Source organism: Acipenser ruthenus, chromosome 3 (genome assembly GCF_902713425.1).
Source record: "Acipenser ruthenus chromosome 3, fAciRut3.2 maternal haplotype, whole genome shotgun sequence".
Taxonomy (NCBI): domain Eukaryota; kingdom Metazoa; phylum Chordata; class Actinopteri; order Acipenseriformes; family Acipenseridae; genus Acipenser; species Acipenser ruthenus.
The window spans coordinates 85,140,883-85,158,980 of record NC_081191.1 but is presented as its reverse complement, the minus strand read 5'-3'; the positions used below and the strand labels follow the sequence as shown (position 1 = coordinate 85,158,980).

Genomic DNA, 18,098 nt, shown 5'->3' with positions numbered 1-18,098 from the left:
ATCCATTTCTAATGCAATTTATTGCACTTACTGAGTCGCAGACTTCGCTCGATGTAATATAAAAAACACTACAATATGAAGATGCGGTGGGTGGGAAGCAATTTGAAAAATTAAAACATACTTGGAGAGTGTACAGGATGTTACATAGCACTTCTGGTGGGCTGTGATATGAAAATTAAATGGGACTGGTGGCACACAGTCGATAGGATTTATAGCATTTGGGTTAATGATGACACCGTCAAGAACAGATTACACATTATTTCCAGAAGTGGTGTTAATAGAATTTCCTTTTGGCATAAGTTGTGTTTGTGAGATATTAAACCTGGCTGAATAAACTCATATAATAACACTGAGCTGAAACTGATCATTAACACTATGGTACAGTTCACAAGTCAAGCTACAAATATAGCCTCTTTTTGTTTCACATTAACTTTATATGCAGCTAACCTCTCCAAAAACGTATTGAAATAATGGTATATTCCTATATCGCTTGCAACACTAGCGCATATTTTATTATTGTCATTCCAACCAATTTAGGAATATTCAATGCATTGTGCTACTGAACAGTGAAGAATGAGCACAGATTAGAAAGATGTGTATTTACGTGAATGCTAATTTACACGATTTTTTTTTTTTTTTTAAATAATTTTGGCTAAAGACAAATGTGCCATCATAATGTGTAAGTTATTTAGTTAGTATTTGTTTCACATTAGAAAGCTATTTCAGTTAATGGCGGCTTTGAAGGCGATGCTTGGTATTGCATCAAAGGGAGCTGTAATATATACTAATTTATAAACACAGACCACCTGGAGTTTACTCACAGACCACAGGTTGGGAACCACTGTGGATTATGACGTGCCATACGAATTTACATACATATTTATTTGAATTTTGCTTATAGTCTTTTTTTTCTGTCAGTTCGTGTACAAAATGAAATACAGATCTTATTGAGCAACAAGTATGAAACTAACCATTGGATGGGTCCTTAACATAATTGAAAAGAGAAAGAATGATCACAGATCACAATTTTTGCTTAGTTTCTGGAATTCCTACTAAAACTGATTATCTGTTAGCAATAAGCAGATTTTAAAGTAATTGTACCTAACAAAATAATTTCAGAAATATTACCTGTTTTGCACTTCATTAAACCAAATAGGTCTCAAGTGTGCAGGTTTGAAAGAAACATGTTATAGCACACGTATATTTTTATTATAAAACATGATATCTGGTACTGACTTAGGTTAAAAAGCTCTTTCTATGCCTTTTTCTTGGGTTATCTGTTTGCACCTGCACTTTGTGTCTTCTGAGTAAAATCATGTTATTGAATGATAGCATTTCAGTTGATAGGAGAAGCAGCTGGCTTGCTAATGGCAAGAAAGAAGCCACTGAAGGGGTGAAACCACCAAGCAAGTGCAACACTAACTGAAAGTGCCTTGCAAACAGAGATGTCTTTAACCACGTGTAATACCATACATCACGTTTTAAAATACAAATAAAAATGTACTATAACTGGACATTTGAGATGTTAATAATGAATGAAAATACGCAACCAGTTATGGGATTATTTTGTTAAATACATTCACATAAAAAATGATTTATGAACTGTTTTGGCTCAGGGGAGCTCAAGATCCATCTATTAATTCTTGATTCATAACAGTTAACAGTTAAGGTCAAGGTAAAAAAATAACACAATAAATCCTTATGCTGTCATTTCTTAGACCTATTTGATTCAGAATACCAGATGGTTTTCTTTCCAGTTTTGCAACACTGTAATACCTCAATATAAAGATGTTGACCTTCATCTGGTAAGTTTCGGACCATTTCACACCAAGTTGTCAGCGATCAAGGCCATTTGATGGATGTTTTTTTTAGTGTGAATATAAAGGGCAAAGAATGTTAATGATGATAAATTATTATATATCAGTTGTACCACTGTATTTCATCTCCTCCTTTCTGGCAAGTGGAATGGAATGCAGTGGTAGAAAACAATGATATATAGCAAAAACAGCACTTGTAATTGGTTTACAGCAACTGTCATGTGAGATAATGATTTTATTACTGTATTAGTGTTATTACTAAGACTGCTTCTTATTATTTTTATCAATGCCTTGCATAAAGAGACAAAGAGTCACTACCACCTTTTCGTTCGCTATCGCTTTCACATATGCTAAGAAATAAATAATAATAATAATAATAGTCGTACATACCGATTCAATCATCTCCTGATCACTCGTTTTATCACCAAACTCCTCAATAATGCGAACAAAGTCATTATTTTATTACTATAATATCTCATAAAAGCTCTGCAAATGTCCGTAATAGTCTCTGTGCGGTGATGCAGTATCAGCCAGCTTGTTTCCTTATGACCGCCCCTATGTGATGCCAGGGGCAAGTATGACTATTCATGAGATACGCCCTTTTATTTATTTATTTATTTTTATCGGCTTGTCTCGGCTCCTGTCGCTCCCACTCGGCCATTGAATGGCTTTCTCGGCTTTTTCCGGAAAGAAAAACGACTAGAAACCCGTTTTTTGACGATGTCGGACAGGGTCCGACAATGGACCGGATAGGAATAATTGCAATGTCGGACCAGGTCCGACATAGGACCGCAAAGGGTTAACAGTCCACAAATACTACCTTGCTATGGTTTAATTTTCAAATTTATGATTAGATGGTGCCTATATAAAAATAAAAAAAAGAAACTGACTGAAACTGCCCTCCAAAAGACTTAGCCCATGTGCAGTTGCGTCCCTTGAACCCTGAAGGTTCTATAGACATTGTCATCACAAATATATTGCAAATGTCGTAGGCTTTCTTATGTACTTATGATATTGTATATTAACAGGAATCTACATTGAATGAACTTTAATCTAATTTGTCTAGCTTTGCCTAGCGATAACGATCAACCTAACACCTTGAATGCATCAGGCACTCAGGAAACAAAAGGCTAATCAAACCCGTCTCTAGTGAGAGAAAGGTGGTTTAGCATAGGAGTCTGAAAGAGAGAAAAATAGCTTAAAGATTTAGAGATTTAAGACAAATTTCACATCGTATTGATTTAATACCACTATGAGTACAAGATGCAAGCGTTTTTATTAATAAATCCCTAAGAGAATTAAACTGTTTGCAATGTCTAACCAAAGTCACAACCCGACATATTTGGTCTCTAAAGAAATGTAATTTCTTATGGTAAAATAACGGGAGTTCAGAATAAAATCAGAATTATTTAGTAAAAGTTATGCACGTTTTAAAAGTTTCCCCTTTCCAGAATATGATAATGAACTAATCAGACAGAGGAAGGGGGAAGCAATCAATCAAGGTTTCAAGCCCATTCAGCTACAAAATAGCCAATCGGAGCATGCAGCGGGAAATTCAAATAATCTCTTTGTTTGAAAAGTATAAAAGCCGACTGTAAACATTAGCTCCTTGCTCCTGCTCTAGCCCCTGCTCTATGCCCCTGCTCTATTCCTCTGCGCTATCCCGACTGCTGATCCCTGCTCGCTCAGATTCAAAGAAACTACAAGACTGCACCTGGAGCTGGTAACTGAACACTGAAAGTGACTGCTTTCCAGGCTATGTTACAAAACTCTTAAATATCTATTTAGGTATTGTGTAATTATGTACTAGTATTTCTTTGGTAAACTGTTGTTTTAAACCTTAGTTCTCATTGTAATGCTTTTAATGTGACATTAATTGTGTAACCGTTTTGTGTGATTTTCAAACTTATTTTGTTGCATGCTTAATAAATGCCATCTATCTAAGAAGAGATTCCCAGTATTGAGTCATTCGCTCATGTTGAACAAACACGATTTATAAACCTTGTTAACGTGTAAATTCGCTATCGTTTTCAGAGAGCGTTATTAAAAACGTGTTTGTTCATTATAATAGGACACCGTTTATTGTAGAGGTCCCACCAAGATCTTGACAATCGAAGGTATCTCTTTATCCCCTACTCTCTTTAATGCATTGCTTTTAAGAATATATTAACTGCCTACAATAGTACCCACAACCCCCCCCCCCCAAATGCCAGCCCTGGTTATATGACTAACTGTCTATGCAAATGCCGACTGCACTCTGCGTCGCATGTGCTCGAATATAATGGTGCCACCGGGAATGAATTGCTAAGAGTGCTAAGAGGGTCAAGACACATGAGTGCGATTAACATGCTTTAAAAAAAATAATCTCCAAAGAAATTAACACGTTAATCACAGAAGTATATATAATATTAGGGCTAATTGATAGCCCTAATATTATATATACTTTATATATATATATTGCACTACACTCACATAGAGACATTAGAAGCATTATCTTGCATGCCCTAAGCTATATATTAGGTGCACTTCGCATTGTACAGGATGTTTTGTACCTCTCTTGATGAGAAACTAAAAGCTCTGTATTGTATCACCTGTTTAAGCAATCAAAGCATAATAGACCCTGAACTACAGTTGAACTTCTGTTTCATTACAAAGGTTCTAAATTTAGCTTGGTGCCAGATTTAAATAATTAAATTAACAAGTGTAGTGTGTGTCAATTTCACATGAGTTAGCCTGGGGAAATGGCAGAAACAGTACCCCTTTTTCAATGTAGGTAACACCCTGGTGTTTGGATTTTTCCCACGGACCACTTGCCAGGCACTTTTACACAACAGCATTTTGAAACTAATTTGTATGTGTATATGTATAAGTACATGTAGAAAGTAAAGTATTTATATAACATTTATAACTTAATGAGATTCCTGGGCTTGGATTGTCACTACCAGGTCAGCAAGGAAAGTTGTCATTTTGCGCATTAAAAGTTGCTGATGGCAAAGTTTCTGTTTTTTTGTTTAAGATTGTGTTTTTTTTTCACATTCTGAATGCTTTGTAGATAAATGGCATCTCAATTTTGCAGGTTTAAAAGTTTTGTATGACAATACCTCCTGACAAATAATGCACCGGGGCCTGGGTCATCCTCGGATCCAATAAATGTAAATACCAGTGCTGGTCCCCGCAAACGTTACCTCGTGTAGCAAATGTATCTATCCATTTCTAATGCAATTTATTGCACTCAGTGATCGCCAACTTCGCTCGATGTACATATGGAAAACAACGGAATATGAATACGCGGTGGGTGGGATGTAATTTGAAAAATAAAAAAAATTATTGGGTAAATTAAACGGGATTAGTGGCACACAGTCGATAGGATTTATAGCATTTTGGTTTAATATGACTGCGTCAAGAATATATATATATATATATATATATATATATATATATATATATATATATATATATATATAAATATAAATATTTTTTTATTGCATTCTGTCTCCTTGTAGTATTCTACAATTGCCAAGGGAAGGATAGGTGTGTCAAGCCAATATTTTGTTGAAACTGTTAACCCCTTTTGCCACAAGAGGATTACCAGCAGCTCATATTGCCCTTCAGTCAGTGGTTCAATCTAACATATGTGCTGCAATCACTGGTGAATAATGAAACTGAAAACCTAAAATGATGATTTCAATAAAAAAAAAAAATCATACATGGTTAAAACAAATGTTATTAAGCAATCTATCAAATACCATTTTTCAGAGGGTAATTTTCATATATGAGTGAAAAATTAATACCTGTGAATAAAGGCAAGCCAGGGCCATGCTTCACTGAAATAACATGCAGTTCTGAAATACCCTATGTCTTTTCCACATGAAAAGTCTCTTTCTCCTTGTTTTTGATATACAGTACACTTTAACACTAGGCGCTTTGAGGTTTACACATCACTGCTTTAAACATATGTGGATTTACAGTCATGGTGAATTTGCTGCACATGAATGAGAAGGAATTGGAAAACCTGAAGCTACATATTCAGTTAAGGTACAAGAGAAAACAATTATAGTTACATTTCAAATAATTAGCCAAAATAACAAGGTCAGATATGTAACAGCTTAGGTATTATTCTAAGGCTACAGCAGGATCAATCATTTTTGTGCTTTGATTAAACCCAGTTGGAGTTAGTCACCACATATCTCCAGCTCAGCCAAACAGCATCTGATTCCCCAAAACACTCTTAAATGGTACTGGTATAATAACAACCTTTTTTAAAGTATGTTATCCAGCAACACCTTTATATGTCATAATTATCCCTATTGTTTTTACAATATGTACCCAAGAACATTCTATTTAATCTACAACACATCGTTGTGTTTTTTTAATAAAATGCATTCTTTAAAGAAACACATTAAATAACCAAGCCATTAGGTCTTTTGATTAACAAAGGCATTTTTCATGAATATGAATGGTACTTATTGTTTGCCTCATCAATAGTTTTCATATAATAATGTCTGTAAATGTTTATGCATTCCAATGGAATACCTGTGAATTATATATATATATATATATATATATATATATATATATTTTTTTTTTAGCTCAAAGAGCCAGCTGCCCAACTTTTCGATATGTTGTACATATCTTTCTCAAGGGAGCCTGTGTTTGAATCCAAACATTGGAGGTATTTATAGGTTTTTGACGGCATGACAACTACTTGTTATTGTTTACATTCAAATTCATGATTTATTCTTACATGATGTAATGGTGTTCTATATATTGTGACATCATTTTTACTTCTATCTTTGAATCTGTATTAATTCTAATTAACACTACTTTATATAAACTCAGTCTAGATTTGGCCTCCCCAGCGCATCAGCATGCACAACTTTTGAATGAATTTTGTTTATTTATTTAAATGTTATATATTTATTGAAGTTAATTAGTTCATTCTTTTCTGTTGAGTCCCGCTGGCATAATCGTGTTCAGTCTATTTATCCATTTACTTTCTTTTATTCTTCTATATGTCGCATTGTCTAATTTGAGCTGTTCTAATACTACAAACTTTACATCATTTATGTCATGTCCCTGACTGGTGAAGTGCTGTACTATTGGTTCATTCATTTTTTTATTTCTAATTAATGAAAGGTGGTTCTGAATTCTTTTATATAAAGTAGTTCCAGTCTCTCCAACATATTTGATTTCATCACATTTTTCACAGGCTATTCCATAAACAACATTGCTATTTTTACAGTAGGTATTCGTTTTTAGTGGATATGTGGTGTTCTTATGTTTAATTATATTTTTACGTTTGTCTATGTATTTACACACTTTACATCTACTAGTGCATATGTTCGTAGAACCTATTTTGTCAATTATTCTTTTATGTTTACTGTGAACTAAAATATCACCTAAATTAGCTTCTCTTTTGAATGCTACAACTGGGGCCTTAAGAAATACTTTTTTTAATTTTTCTGAATTATGTAGAATCCGCAAGTGTTTCCAAACTATCTTAGAAATATTGGGCAAAAGTTTAGAGTAAGTCATTATTAATGGGACTCTTTTGACCTTTTTATCTCTATTTTTATAATCTAGTAGATCATCTCTTTTTAGTTTATCCACTTTTCTTAACTCCGTCTCTATAATTCTTTCTTTGTATCCTCTTTTTTTAAGATTTGTTTTTAATACATTTCTTTGTTTTACATAGTCACTTTCTTTTGAGCATATTCTTCGTATTCTTATTCCTAGACCCTTTGGGATTGCCCTTTTAGTGTGTATCGGATGTGCAGAGGACATGTGTAAATACTGGTGCATGTCAGTAGGTTTACAGAAGAGGTCAGTCTCAATTGAACCTTCTTCAAGTTTTACTATGTTATCTAAAAATTCTATTTCTTTCCTTGTCCATCGAAGGTCCACCTTAATATTACTGTGTATTTCATTTGCCATTTTATGAAACTGGAAAAGAGATTCTTCTTTGTGTCCAAACCCCAAAAATATCATCTACAAACCGAATGTATTCTAAAGGTTCTCTTTTTGATTTTCTAAGTAATTGTTCTTCCCATTTCCCCATGTATGTACTGGCAAAATGCATTCCTAATTTAGATCCTATTGTGGTACCATCGTTTTGTTTGTAATTCTTATCAACAAATGTAAAATAACTGTTTTCTAAAACTATGTTGATCATGTTCAGTACCTCTGCTGTAGGTATTGCTTTATCTAGTCTATTATCTAGTGCTTTTTGACAAGCTTCTAAAGTTTCTTTACGAGGGACACTTGGGTACAAGGATTTTACATCCATGCAAAATAAAATTGTATTCTCTGGAAGGTTGTGTTTTATTGATTCAAGTCTTTTTAAAAATTGTGTTGTATCCTTAACATAGCTTGGTAATCTCTCAACGTGCTACCTAAGTTGTTTTTCTGCTATTTCAGCTATTATGTGTGTTGGATTATCAATTGTACTGACTATCATTCGCATAGGGTGATTTTCTTTGTGCATTTTAGGATTTCCTCTCGCTAGGCCTGTTCTTGCATTATGTGGCTGCATGTATTTTTTTAATTCTTTTGATATAATGCCTTTATTGTATAGTCTCTCCGCAATTATAGTGCCTATAGAAAGTCTACATCCCCTTTCAAAATGTTCACCTTTTGTTGCCTTATAGCCTGGAATTAAAATAGTGTTTTTTTTTTCATTTATCTACACATCCGACCCCACAACTTCCAAGTGATAAAAATATTCTAGAAATTTGTAGAAAATTAATAAAATATAAAAACTGAAATAGCTTGATTGGATAAGTGTCCACCCCCCTTGTAATAGCAATCTGAAATTAGCTCAGGTGTAACCAATCGCTTTCAAAATCACACACCAAGTTAAGTGGCCTTCACCTGTGTTAAATTGTAGTGATTAACATGATTTCAGGATAAATTCAGCAGTTCCTGTAGGTTCCCTCTGCTGGGTAGTGCATTTCAAAGCAAAGACTCAACCATGAGCACCTCAAAAGAACTCTGGGACAAAGTTGTTGAAAGGTACGGATCAGGGGATGGGTATAAAAAAATATCAAAGACCTTGAATATCCCTTGGACCACGGTCAAGACGATTATTAAGAAGTGGAAGGTGTATGGCACCACCAAGACCCTGCTTAGATCAGGCCGTCCCTCCAAACTGGATGACCGAGCAAGAAGGAGACTGATCAGCGAGGCTACCAAGAGGTCAATGGCAACTTTGCAAGAGGAGTGGCTAAGGAACAAAAATGTAAATGTCCTTGAGTGGCCCAGTCAGAGCCCCGACCTAAATCCAATCGAAAATTTGTGGCATGACTTGAAGATTGCTGTCCATCAACACTCCCCAAGGAACTTGACAGAGCTTGAACAGTTCTGTAAAGAATGGTCAAATATTGCCAAATCTGGGTGTGCAAAGTTGGTAGAGACCTATCCCAACAGACTCACAGCTGTAATTGCTGCCAAAGGTGCTTCCACCAAGTATTAACTCAGGGGGGTGGAGACTTATCCAATTATGATCTTTTAGTTTTGTATTTAATATATAATTTTTTTCTCAATAAAAACTTTTTTCCCCTTAACAGTGTAGAGTATGGTGTGTAGATAAGTGGAAAGAAATCCTCATTTAAATGCATGAAACTCTGAGGAACTGACACAACAAAATGTGAAGTTCAAGGGGGTGTAGACTTTCTATATGCACTGTATATAATATATATATATATATATATATATACACACACACACAAATATAATATATATTGTAAAAGAACCTCACCACTTTTGGTTTGTTGCCCCTTTAAAACACAGACCCAGGACACAGGAATTGGATTTTAAGCACGGCTGCGCTATTTTTAATACATGAAGCAAACAAAAAACTAAATAAACAAAACAAACCCCTAGCTCTTTTTTGAGCACTAAACTAAAACACAGAACACTGGAACCTACCTATAAACAGGACAGCTAAACCACACCGGTTTACACTACCTTTCTTTTTCTTTTTCTATGCTTGTGTACACCAACAAGCGGGCTCCTATACACACCACACCACCCTGAGCAGACTGACTGCACTCTTTAAATACCCTGCACCTGGTTCGAATTTACAATAACTACCACGTGCAGGGGATAATTAACAATAAAACAATTAACAAATCTAATTAAACAATAAAGCAAAACAATTAAACTACTAACAAAAATGTGCCTGCGCACATGTTTTACGCAGGGAGGATTTTAACCTAGATATCCTTTGGGATTTTCAGTGGAAACCTAGTTTCCATTAAGACATTTTCATGAAAAAGAATATTCATAAGAACAATACATCAAAGGCTTGGTATCCTTTATAAGACAATTACACTATTGTCTGCCCCAAATGTGCCATGGGTAAATGTGTGTCAGCAAGCATGGAATTGTTTCTACTAAACAGGAACAGTATCCCACTATAATAGAAGGAAAACGTTTGATGTATATTGATGTGTGCACTATTAATAAATAAATCTTAAAGTTATGAAATGCCTGTCGGGGGAAAAAAAGGTCTGTTCTTCCAAGTTTTGACATTGTTCTGCAAAACACTATGTACCTCTACAAAAACTAGGGATTGTTTACATGCAATCTTGATAAACCTTTTAATAAATCATGTGCCAGGTAATTATATATATATATATATATATATATATATATATATATAAATTCTGCCTTAAGTACTCAGGACTTATTTTAGCAAAACAAAACCAAAAAAAAAAAAAAAAAAAAAAAACACACAAAAGCCATTTTTTAAAAAATTTGAAAATAGCCTAATTCTAAAAGTAGTAGCTAAGATTAAGATTTCAAGACCCACAGTCTTAATGATTCCCTCTACACACACACACACACATAGATTCTGCCGATCCCCCACACGCGACACTTTTAGATGAAAGTAATAAAAAATCATAACTATGCAGAAATAATGCCTGAGGGGAAATACCGCAGCTCACCTGAAAAAAGTGCCTAGAAGTATTTGATCTGTGCATTCAGACAATTGCTTGCATCATCAATGGTGAAGGTTCAGATGACGAAGACATGGAGTTCGGCAGTTTCAAATCAGATCTGCAGTCTGACTGATTACGCTTTCCTGTTACACTACAATCCATATTTTAGATTTTTTTGTTGTTGTTTTTAGACACTGCAAGTGCATGTAACTGGCATTTTTTTATTGAACATTTTAATTCTATAGCGTTACTTTGGATGTTAATTTATTATTTTGTGTTGTTTTTTCACACTGGACGCTGCAATTTCTTACTTACATAGATTATGTAAAGCCCTTTGTTTTAGAGGAGCGAAAATTTTAAATTTAGCAACTTTTATTCTAGTGTTTTTCACCTACATATGTGATTGTTCATGACATGCTTTTGCACTAGACACTGCAGCTTTAAAGTTTAATGTCTGTTTTGTGAAAATATTTGACAAAACAATGGACATACTGCACCAACTTTGAATTGTATTTCACCAGGCAATAAATATGTTAACTGCACTTCTTGATTCTTTAGCAGGACTGTGTGCTATGCTCTACTTTAAAATTTTAAGCATGCCTAATTGTAAATGTAATTTTCAGTGTATGAGGTGTCTATCAAAATTAGAGCTTCATGAGGATTCTAGATATTGCAGTACTTTTGTCCAAAAATCATATACTATGCAGCCAAACTGACATTTTTCAGCAGCTTGCACAAAAATAAATCTTAGTTGTCCAAAAATCTGAATGTACATTTTATAAAGATGATTACAATGACTTGTATTCAAGTCTTTCACATTGCTACTTAGTTTCATATTTCAATTATTTTTAAAACATGTCATGTGTTCACAACTACATTTTGACAGCATAAGGTTAAAGATCAGGCCACAACACGGCAAATAGCAAAATGTCTCATATGGTCTTCCTAGATAATAATAATAATAATAATAATAATAATAATAACAATAATAATAATGATGAACACACGCTGTCCTCCGAAATGTGTGCCGTCAGCCGACTGCTTTTTTTTCACTCTGCAGGCCCGCCATGCAGCCACCTCAAAGCTACAGCATCGGAGGACAAAGCAGCTCTGGGCAGCTTACAGGCAAGCCCGCAGGTAACTGGCCAGTCTACAGGGGTCACTGGTGCGCGGTGAGCCGAGGACACTCTGGCCGACATAAGCCCTCCCCACCCGGCCGACGCTCGGCCAATTGTGCGACACCCCTTGGGAGGTCTCGTTCACGGTCGGCAGTGGAATAGCCTGGACTCGAAACGGCAACCTCCAGGCTATAGGGCACATCCTGCGCTACACAAGGAGCGCCTTTACCGGATGCGCCAATCAAATAATACTAATACTAAAAATACTACTAATAATAATAATGGCATCTGCTAAATAAGCAAATAATAATAATACTTAACATAAAAGTATTCATTTTTTTAAATGTCAGAGACAAATGTATATTTTATTCCGGAGCATTTTCAACCTCACCCTTGAATCATTTCACCATTGAATGCAAAGTTTACTTGGTGCCTAACCACCCCCTTGTAACATAGAACACAGGTACCAATAAACATAGCAATGTTGGTAGTAGTCTTGGTTTGTGACAGATGGGTTGTTGAGCGCTTTTATTCTCAATTTAAACAATGAAAGATGTTTCCATTATATCTGTGGTTGTGGGGGGTCTTAATGCTTATCGAGGTGTCAGATATGATCACACTGAAGATATCAGGGATACAGACAGGCAGATAGTAAATAAAATGCTAGTTAGATAAGGTTTAGTCAGTGAACTAGATGAATGTGAGGATCGAGGGGAGCTCTCAACTTGAGCCAAGTGGTAAAATGTTAATAAACTGAGCGTTCCAAACTTTCCAGTTGTAACTACTGACTACAGCTAACAGATGGTGTATAGCAGGCACAGATCTGTAACAAAGTATTTCTTATGGATCAAATATGAACACCCTATAAAATCTTGGTAATGTCAATGTCCAACTGGTAAAACGTTTGTTGGTACCTGTGTCCATGTCACCAATGTTATATATGACATGGGAGCGGTTAGGCACCAAGGAGACTTTACTCAGCATTTAATGATGGAAAGGTTTAGGGGTGAGGTGGAAATGCTCTGCTCTTTATATATGTATTTATTTATGTATTTCTATTATTTTTCTTTTAGATCTGGAATATAATAACTGGTATGGTGTTTGCAAACTATTGAGGAAGTGCTACAGGAGTTACTGAATTCAGATTCCTGGGCAGGTGTATGACCAACCAACCTCAGATACTGTATATTCTACAGAACCAGCAGGGGTCTGCCACTGTTACACAAAAGACCAGGCAGAGTGGAGAAAAACATTAACATTGTTAGGATACATGCATTTTCCAATAGGCAGACAGACTATTTTAAATCAATTTGCTCTATTGAGAAATACTAGTACCACTCAGCATGAAATAGTTTATTTCTGGTCAAATAATGCACGATGGTATATAATTAGGGTCTGTTTTTCAGTTTTTATTCATTACATTTTCGGTGCTCGTTTTTAGATATTTTCAAGTTACATATAAATGTTTTTTTTTTTTTTGCTTTATATATGATATATACAAGTCAGGAAGGAGGGACATTGCCCAACTCCACTGAGAAAGGTATTTTTTGTTGTTGTTGTTAGTAGTTGCCTGGGAAAGCAGCTCCCTGCCTTGTACCATAATTAAATGCATGTTTCCATGTGTCAAACATTCTGGAATAAAACTTGCTTTTAAAGCTTAATAGGGCTGCAACAAAGGGTACATTTTGACCTTCAAAGGTTCGGAACGCTTTAGCAAAGGAAGGTTTGAACCTTCGATGGTACTGATTTGCATAATTTACGGGTGACGTCACCATAGCTACTTGTTTATATTTGACTGAAAATCCTATTATTTTACAGGTAATCCATATAAATGGAATAAAGCATTCCCATGTAGTTTAAAAATATGTTATATAGAACAGAAATCATGTTTTTATAATTGAAATGAAAATGCATGTTGTTTATTTACGCATAATTGATATATACAGTAAGCCGGAGATTGGTGGTGCCACCATGATACATCAACAGCAGCTTGCACAGTTTGCATTCAACTTTTTTTTTGGTCGTCTAGGCATTTAACAAAAAAATCCCAAACGGAGGGTTTTCGAGACATTTCTTTCAATACAGCTTACGCTATACAACGCTTTGCTGTCGATGTGGAGAATGAAGAAATTAAAAGTTTGCCTCTTGATAACACAAATTGGAGGGGGGAGGGGCAGATGGTGCTCAATTTTTAAAATTAAAATTATTAGTGTTAGCGTATATTTTATATGTTTCAAACATATTCTACCATAGCACTTCTCTTACACTGTCTTGTACACTAGGTATTTAGTACATACATTACTGAAGCACTACAACCGCTATAGGTACCGCCCCAGTGCTTTGGACAATATACCCTGCTCCATACACAGAAGTGGCACCATATAGAGTTGCTACATATAACGATTTGGTAGTGAATTTTAATACAACAACTTTTGTTTACGTAATATGCATTATACAAATCAAAAGATCCAATTTTTGCATGTGAGTGACATTCAATGTGTGATTTATATAGTATTCACATACTGTCAAATGGTTTCTGTTAACAGAGAAAAAAATAAATTAATAAAACACAGTCCGTGAATGTCATCTGACAAACTTTCAAAGGTTTAAAACTACCTTTGAATTCCTGGCAAGTGAACGAACCTTCAAACACAGCCCTAATACATAAAAACACTCCCTTAACAGTCCAGAACAGTATCATAGACAAAGATGGTCGCTATGTACTGATAGAAGGTATACTATATAATGAACCGACTGTAATGTTGAATGTATATGCACCAAATAATGACCCAGTTCCCTTTTTCACTCAGCTAGCCAAACTACTTGCCAGTTACACAAAGGTTCCAGTACTGATGGGAGGGGATTTTAATTCTGTTTCTAACCCCAATTTAGACAACTCAAATAAACCTTCTCCGTCAGACATAAGGATTTTGAATGCTCTAACAGATATGTTTACAGAAGCAGGGTTATCAGATGTTTGGAGATTAATAAACCCTAAAGAAAAAGATTATACATTTTATTCCAGACCTCAAATGTTACTCTAGAAATGACACTTTTTGGGTTACACAAGATATTTGATCAAATGTCTGGGAATCTAAAATTCAGAATATGATTTATTCAGATCACTCCCCAATTTTTTATCATTCAACCTTTATTTTACTAGGAAATCACATTGAGACTGAAAACTATTTTGCAAGTGAGGAAAGGTACAATAAAACATATTACAATAGATAAATACAAATACATTTAAAACACAAACAAGTCATACTCAATATAAGAACAATCAATCAGTTAATGACAATCAATTAGTGACAGGTGTAATCAACTACTTAAAACAAGCACAACTCTCAATTAGATAATCATGCAGTTTACTCTTAAATTGTACTAAAGTTATTTGGGACTGCAAGTTAAGTTTAGACTGTAAGTCATTCCAAGACCATGGAGCAAAATAGGCAAATGATCTTTTAGCAGCGTCAGTATGCACTATAGGAACCGTAAAATACAAAAATGAGTGCAAAATAAGACTGTAGTTACTGCAAGAGACTGTAAAGTATTCATATATATATGGAGGTAGCTTACATAGAATAGCCTTGTATAAAAAAAAATATATACTAGTACTTCAACCTTCGCAATGCCAAAGAGGTCCAGCCAACCAAACCATATAACACACAATGATGAGTACTGTAACTTGCATTTGTAATATATCTCAAAGCTGCATGATATATGGGATCCAATTTGCTTAATGTTAAGGACGATGCAAACCTATAAACTCTGTCACCATAATCAATTTGTGCTAGAAATATACAAGCAATTAGCCATTTTTTTGTAACTACAGAAAAACAGATTTGAGTATAGTCACTACGGGCCTTGAAATCGAGATTACATTACTACCCAGCCAAATACCCAGATACTTAGAGTTATCAACTACCTCAATGGTTTTGTTACCTAAAGTAACTAAAGTTAAATCAACAGTAGCATTTGTCCTTATAGCAGACAATACCATAACTTTTGTCTTACTAGAGTTTAAAAGAAGCTTTAAATTAATTAAAGCTTGTTGAATGGCGTCAACATCAGACTGCAAATTGTTTATTGCCAAAGGAGGAGAGGGATGACATGAATATAAAATTGTATCATCTGCATAGAGATGGTACTTACAGTATTTAATGTTGTCACCGATATTATTAATATATAGAATAAACAATAACGGACCAAGAATTGATCCTTGAGGAACACCCTTATTTAACAAAACAGGATTTGACATCAATCTGTGATCTATTAGTAAGGTAATTTTGAAACCATCCAGAAGCTTGCAATCCAATACCAGCGCTCAATAATCTTGTATTGAGTAATGCATGATCAAACGTATCAAAAGCCTTGGAGAGATCAATAAACAAAGACATACATGTTGATTTCTTATCTAGGGCCATTTTGATGTCATCCATATCTTTCAATGCTGCAGTCACGGTACTGCGACTTGACCTAAAACCAGACTGCATATTGATTAAAAATGTATTTGCATCCAAATAACATTTCAATTGATTATTGACCAAGGATTCCAAAAATTGACAAATTAGAAATTGGTCTGTAATTATTCAAGTCAGATGGATTTCCAGCTTATAATAGAGGAGTAACATAAGCCGATTTCCAGACATTCGGCAGTTCATTGGACTCAATTGAAAGGTTATAAATATAAGCAATAGGTTCTGTAATAACTACAGCAGCAATTACTATATCCTTCTCCCATTCAAACTTTCACATAAATAATTCCCGCTGGAGACTAAACAACTCGATTTTATTAAATACAACATATACCATTTTTTATTTATTTTTTCATTAACACTGAATCTACTGAATCATTTGCAACTGTATGGGATGTGTATAAAGCTACAAGCAGAGGCTAGTTTATAAGTTATATAGCTTACCAAAAGAAAGTAAGGAATCGGAAAATACACAAACTCACTAAGACTTTGACAGATCTTGAAACAAAGCATAAAGCAACTCCTAGCGATGAAGAGATTTATACTGAATTATTAAAAATACAAAACGGAACTTTGTGACTTATTAAATAAAAAAAAAACTAGAATTTGCTTTGTTCTGTTTGAAAAGAAAATACTTTGAAATAGGTGATAGGGCAGGTAGACTATTAGCATGTAGACTTCAAAGGGCAACAACATCCCAAATTATACCAGCTATATTTTCACCAGATAAAAATCTCCTAAAACAACCCCACAACATTAATGAAAGATTTAAGGAATTTTACTCAAATCTTTACAAACATGAAATCAACCTCACTAAAACTGATATGAATTTAAAAAGAAAAAATGTGGAGGATGGACTCACAGCTGACTTTAATAAGCCTTTTACTAAAGCCAAATAAAGACCCTCTAGAATGTAGAAGCTACAGACCAATTTCATTTTTAAACCTGGGCTGTAAGATATACAGTACGTGAAGATAGTGGCTGAAAGATTAGACTTACTGCTACCAAAACTAATATGCAGAGATCAAATTGGATTTGTAAAACACGGCAGATAATATGAGAAAATTATTGCACGTTTTTTATTATGCTGGGAAATCCACATTGGATGGTCATATCTGTTCAGAACATTAGAGGAGTTCGGACAAGTCCCCGACTTTATCCACCTTACTAATGGGCTAATGGCAGACGCCTAGATGCAAATTAAAATGAATATTTTGCCGAGAATAACTTATCTTATGTGTGCCATCCCACTATCATTTAAAAAAAATAATGTGTTATTTAGTACATTTCTATGGAAAGGGAAGACTCCTAGAATTAACAGGTTTAAATTGTCAATGGATAGGGATAAAGAGGGTCTGGGCCTCCCAGATATCTATAAATATTATATTTCATTTAATGCAAGATATCCCTTGAAATGGGCTTATGAGACAAACCTTGAACAAGCATGGTATGAGGTTATACAGCAGGAATTTATGGAGGTAAATATACCCTTTTTCCACCTGCACACCCGAGCCGAGCCTGTGTCGAGTCGAGCCAGCCTGGTACGGCTCGGGTAGCTTGAGTTGCTTTTACACTAGAGAAAGGCGAGCCGAGCTGAGAGACGTCATGCATAATGTCGATTTAATTAAATGTCACAGACTGCAAAAAAAGAACTAAGCATTCATTTAATGAAATATTTTTTTATCATGTTTTTTTTTTTTTTACTGCGGAAAAGTACTGAAAATACGGGAGGGGGGTTTAAAT

At 34.7% G+C, this 18,098-nt stretch overlaps 1 protein-coding gene across 2 annotated transcripts in view; it reads right to left on the bottom strand.

Annotated features, from left to right (window-relative positions):
* LOC117435455 (probable ubiquitin carboxyl-terminal hydrolase MINDY-4) overlaps positions 1-18,098 on the bottom strand; it is a 56,817-nt gene that overhangs the window by 25,039 nt on the left and 13,680 nt on the right. The window lies entirely within an intron of this gene.